The sequence below is a fragment of the Euphorbia lathyris genome, chromosome 7 (genome assembly GCF_963576675.1).
Source record: "Euphorbia lathyris chromosome 7, ddEupLath1.1, whole genome shotgun sequence".
In the NCBI taxonomy this organism is placed as follows: domain Eukaryota; kingdom Viridiplantae; phylum Streptophyta; class Magnoliopsida; order Malpighiales; family Euphorbiaceae; genus Euphorbia; species Euphorbia lathyris.
In genome coordinates, this window is record NC_088916.1 from 18,371,904 (window position 1) to 18,377,903 (window position 6,000).

Genomic DNA, 6,000 nt, shown 5'->3' on the forward strand with positions numbered 1-6,000 from the left:
AATAAAGAAATCTAATAATTAATATAATTATTGTTAAAACAAGAAGCCTAATTTTCACAATAGCACAAAAATTATTGAAATTGATTGTTTCTTGATAAAATAATCACTTGAATCTTTCATAAAAATTTGAACATCGAGTCAATATAGTCCACCTCGCAAAATTGACTAAAGAATCAGTGGAAATTATTATGATTATTCGAAAGAAAAACGATATTGTAGATTTTTAGGATTGACCCAAAATCATTGGGCCGAATTGAGAAGTACATTGCAGTACTTTCCACTATTAATCTATTAGTATGATTTTAAGGCACTGTTTGGCAATTAATTATTAGTTAACTGATTTGATTAACTGCTTATTTGTTTAGTAAAACTTAGCTGATTGCTAATAATTTTCTTTATATAATGACACATATAAAATTTTGATTTGAAGTTAAAGTGTAGTAGTTAGAGGTAAAAATATTATTCAAAAGACATGCAATAATAAACTAATTGAAAGAACTCTTAAGCTTTTTTAAAATTAGTTTTTTTGAATCTAATAAACTCTTTCAACAATTTTCTCGATAAACATCACTATTAAAATTTTGACTAGTTAAAATCTCTAAAATAGTTCAAACCTTTAATTAAAAAAAAAACTATTTGCCAAACATGATTGGTTGTGTTCTAATTTTAGAAAAGAATATGAACATGAACGAAGTGAATTTTAGATATGAATAAAACATGTACTAATTCTTTTAGTATAATCTCACTACAAAAAATAACCCTTATATCAACGCTTTTTTAAATACACTTTTAAAAAGTGTCACTACAAAAAATCAAAATATTTATTGTTATCGAAAATTTAACTCTTAATTTTGTTTTTACCCTTACAAACACAATTCTTTACCTGTTTGCCAAACATTAATTTGTTTTTTATTTATTTTTAATTTACTGACCCTACCTTGCCTCTTCTCTCTTTCTCGTGAACGCCTCCGCCGATCTCCTCTGTTTTGCTAATCTGGTGTGAGGAAACCCTAAATTAACTTCTTCCTAGTCGCTCCCTAATTTTCCTTTCGTTCTCTCTCTGTGACGGCAACAAAGGCCATTGCTATGTGAGGCGGAAGAAGATCACCCCAAGTTCTCTCTCTCTCTCTCTCTGATATTCCATCGGTGTCCATCAACTGATTTCGTCCTCTGGAATCTAATCTAAGCTCTGTTGTCTTCAAATCATTAAGGTATTTCTTTAAATCTCTGTTGTCTGGTCTAATCTCATATGCTTACTTAAGAACTTTTATGTGAGTGCTTATGTGATTGGCGTCGAAACCTACAAAGATAAATATAACTTCACAGCCCTTAGGTTGTCAAATCTGAATCTATTCTTTCAAATACAAAACTAACTTAATTTATATTATCGATTGCTACTATGATTGGTTCGTTTAGGTAAAACTCTAACTTTACCAATTGAGCCGTATGACAATCCAATTCAAAGAACGACCTGCAGTTATCATTCGAAGAATGAATAATCAATTGAGAATAAATCCCTAAAATGCAATGAACAAATAAGCGGTAAGATAAGAATTAAAGCACAACAGTCTCACAATAATGAAGAAAACCTTCTTTGAATTAACCCTTAATTGAAAATACAAGTTTAGCTATGAATAGCCATGGAGAAAAACCTTTCTCTCTTGTGAAAGAGAGAACAAAATAAAAATAAAAGCTAAACCTAAAAACTAAAAACGGAATGAAAATTGAATTAAAATTGAATTTTGATTATAAAACGGAATTTTTTTATTAGAGATAGATCATCTCCTATTTATAAGAGTTCTCCAACCCTAATTAGGAGATAAATCCTAACTAATTATAAAAAAATAAATATTCTAACTTCCTAATACTACTTGGCTTCTTCCTTCCTGATTTATAGGCTTAAAACTCTTGAATAGACATCTGAAAACGCGATGGAATTGAACAGATTCGCACTTGATTTATCTGGATTTCTGCCCGTCTGCTTCTTAGTCTTGCGTAAGACTAACTTCCAGTTTCGACTTCAGATCTTTAAAACAGCTCCAGATTTTATCTTTAACCAAATTAGCTCCAAATAATCCCAATCCAGCTCCTTTCTTCATAATAAGTCCCTGTAGGAGCATAATACACAAAACAAGTAATAAACCCGTGATAACAATCAAACCGGCTAACAAATAGCATAACAAGTGGATATTTTATCGCTGAAATAGAGACTTATCATTATGTCTCCTCTGTTTTGATAAGGTTTGGAATAGAGCAAAGATACACCTTACTCATTGAGGTAAGAATTGGCTCAATCAACATCTTACAAAGATCTGGCCCTATTTCAATGAGGTAAGAACTGTTTTGGATCCCATTTTTCGGTCTTTTAATTGGATGTATGCAGCTCTAGGTATAGGAAATTAAATGATTTCTAAGTTTGGTATTTTGAAGTTACTGTTTGTGTTATTATTTCGATAGGACTATATGTGTGTCTCGAAATTTTGATGTTTGTAAGCAGTGTCTGAGTTGATAAAGGCTTCAGTAGAACCTGTTCTTGAGCAATATAGACCGATCGTACTGTCATCTCTTAAATTTTCCAGAGATGAAGCAAAGCTATCCATAGGATCCGACCGTTTTGGTAAATTAATATAGACAATTTCCATAACTTTGTCATCAAGGTATCTGTATTCTAATAAACAACAAGAGGTGGATATATATTAATTTGCATTATATGGTTGCAGGTACGCCCTGATGATGAAGCAGGACAAATTCCCATGGCGTATGTAGTGAGGAAAGTAAGAAGCAACCTTACAGAGGCTCAAGTTATGCATTTCATTGCAAAACGGGTATGCTTATGAATTGTCTCGTCGCAAACAGTTGGTTGTGTATACAGAGATCTCTAACATTGTTGTCATTCATACTTTTTTCTTTTTAATTAGACTAGATTTTTTTTTTTAAAAAAAAAAAAATTTGCGCGCAATGCGCTTACATTAAAGAATAAAGAAAAATCCCCACCAGACCCGGATGTGATTCGAACCCATGACCTCCCAAGGCATAGGTAAACTCTCAACCACTAGGCTAAGAGCTTCACCACACTAGCTTATTTTTAAATTTTGAGATTTTAAATGATTTTACAGATTTTATTTGGATTCAATGCATAAAATATGGATATTGCTATTTATAAAAAAGACCTTATAAAAACTCAATATGTAAAAACATCAAATTGGTTTAAACCCTGGAATAGTAAATAACACTCGGAGAGATTCGGAATTCATTTTCGAGAACTGTATGGATAAATTCTAAAATACTCTCGGAATAATACAATTTATAATGATAAAATTAGGGCTGTCAATATTGATTACAACACGATAACACGATTCACGTAACACGGAAATTAAACGAATTAGGGTTGAGATAAATGGGTTTGTGTCATAAATGGGTCGACATGCCTAACCCGTAAAATAAGCGGGTCGGTTCGCGGGTTGACTCGCGAATTCGTTGTAACCCGTATAATTTAGACGAGTCTATGGGTCGTGTCAATCTAACCAGCGAACCCATATAACCCGACTCATATAACCCATCTAACCCATATATCATGTAAATATAATTTTTTTTATGGATATTAAAGTAATTTTAATTTTTAACCTTAATATATATATATATATATATATATGGGTGAGATCCAGTGTGACAAGGAGTTAGGGTTGTGACAATGAGCTTATTGTGTGACATAACAAAACTACGTAGTTTTCATGATAATTGAAAAAGGCAATGTGGCAAATTTGTAAATAAAAGGAAAGTGAGGATAGAGAAAATTGTTTTATTTCTTTTCTTTAAAATACATTTTCCCGACATTTCTAACCTCGTTTTTCGAAAAGTTTTATACTATTAGACTCGTCTAAATTAGACGGTCATTTTAAGATCCATGAAGCTCAACTAAAAAAAATTCCGGTGAACGGAATCCGGGTGGGCGTTTTCTTGCGAAAAAAAAGTGTCCAGAAAATTTGCAAACAGTTCCAGAAAATGTAAAACATTATTCTGAGAAACTTTAATTCTTGGAACGATGCGAGATTTCTTACGGTTTAGTCCCAATAAAACTTGTTCCTTAATTTTATCCATTTTACATGCTTCAACAATTTGTAGAGTCAAAACCGTAAGGAATCTCATTTTGCGCCAAGAATTAAAGTTTCTTAAAATCATGTTTTACATGTTTTGAAATTTTTTGATAATTTTCTGGGCACATTTTTTTGTTATACTTACGTTGTTCCGACAGCGTACGAAATTGTTCCAAATCAGTGTATCATTTGTTCCAACATAATACTTATATTGTTCCAACAAAATAAATCAGCGTACCATTTTTTCTAACAAAATAGTTCTATTATTCCAGCATAATACATATATTGTTCCAACATAATATAAATCACTTTAACAATTGTTCCAAATCAATTTTATTATCTATATCTTCGATTTCATTTTTGTTTCTTAGTATTTAATATAATATCTTCAAATTTATATTAGTTATATTATTTAGAAAATAATTCTAATTTTTATATTCTTCCAACAGAATAATTATATTATTCCAACAGAATAGTCATATTGTTTCAACAGAATACTTATATTGTTCCAACAAAATATTGCAACACATAGTGCTGAAAGGTAAGACCAAAAAGTGCCCAGAAAATTATCAAAAAATTCTGAAATATGTAAAACATCATTTTAAGAAACTTTAATTCTTGGCTCAAAATGAGATTTCTTACGGTTTTGATCCAATAAATTGTTGAAACATGTAAAATGGATAAAATTAAGGAAATTGTTTTATTGGGACTAAGCCGTAAGAAATCCTACTTCGACCCAAGAATTAAAGTTTCTTAAAATAATGTTTTACATTTTTTGGAATTTGTTGAGAATTTACTGGGAACTTTCTGTTTTCTCGCCGGAAAACGCTCACCTGATCGCCGTAAGGAATCTCACTTTGAGTGAAGAATTAAAGTTTCTCAAAAAAATGTTTTACATTTTTTGGAATTTTTTGAAAATTTTCTGGGCATTTTTTTCTCATAGAAAAACAAATCGCCAGATTCTATTCACCAGAATTTTTTTACTTGAGCTTCTGGGATCTTAAAATGACCGGCTAATTAAGACGTGTCCAACGGTATAAAAGTTTTTGAAAAACGAGGTTGGAAAAGTCGGGAAAATTAATTTTAAAGAAAAGAAATAAAACAATTTTCTCTTTCATTTTATTTACAAATTTGCTACATTCTCCTAGTTAATTACAAAATTGGTCCTTGTCACACAATAAGGCTCGTCACACCATAAGAGATGTGTCACACATGATCTCTCCTATATATATATATATATATATATATATATAGGAGAGATCATGTGTGACACATTTCTTATAGTGTGACGAGCCTTATTGTGTGACAAGGACCAATTTTATAATTAACCAAAAGAAGGTAGCAAATTTGTAAATAAAAGAAAAGAGAAAATTGTTTTATTTTTTTTCTTTAAAATGCATTTTCCCGACTTTTCCAACCTCCTTTTTCAAAAAAATTTATACTGTTGGACTCGTCTTAACTAAACGGTCATTTTAAGATCCATGAAGCTGAAGTAAAAAAAATTCCGGTGAACGAAATCCGGGTGGGCGTTTTCCGGCAAACAAAAAAGTGTCCAGAAAATTCTCAAAAAATTCCAGAAAATGTAAAACATTATTCTAAGAAACTTTAATTCTTGGGTCGAAGCAATATTTCTTACGGTTTAGTCCCAATAAAACTTTTTCCTTAATTTTATCCATTTTACATGCTTCAAAAATTTATTGGGTAAAAACTGTAAGTAATCTCGCTTTAAGACAAGAATTAAAGTTTCTTAAAATAATGTTTTACATGTTTTGGAATTTTTTGATAATTTTCTGAACACGTTTTTTGTCCTACTTACGTTGTTCCAAATCAATGTACCATTTGTTCCAACATAATAATTATATTGTTCCAACAGAAAATTGTTTTATTTCTTTTATTTAAAATACAT

At 30.6% G+C, this 6,000-nt stretch overlaps 1 long non-coding RNA gene across 2 annotated transcripts; it reads left to right on the forward strand.

Moving 5' to 3' along the window:
* Positions 1–1,021: 1,021 nt before the first annotated feature.
* LOC136235160 (uncharacterized) lies at positions 1,022–2,907 on the forward strand. 2 transcript variants are annotated; one of them, XR_010691686.1, is made up of 4 exons: positions 1,022–1,211; positions 2,242–2,331; positions 2,458–2,617; positions 2,721–2,907. It is a non-coding gene; the product is annotated as an uncharacterized lncRNA (long non-coding RNA). The 2 variants fall into 2 exon arrangements; XR_010691685.1 differs by lacking the exon at positions 2,458–2,617.
* Positions 2,908–6,000: the final 3,093 nt, after the last annotated feature.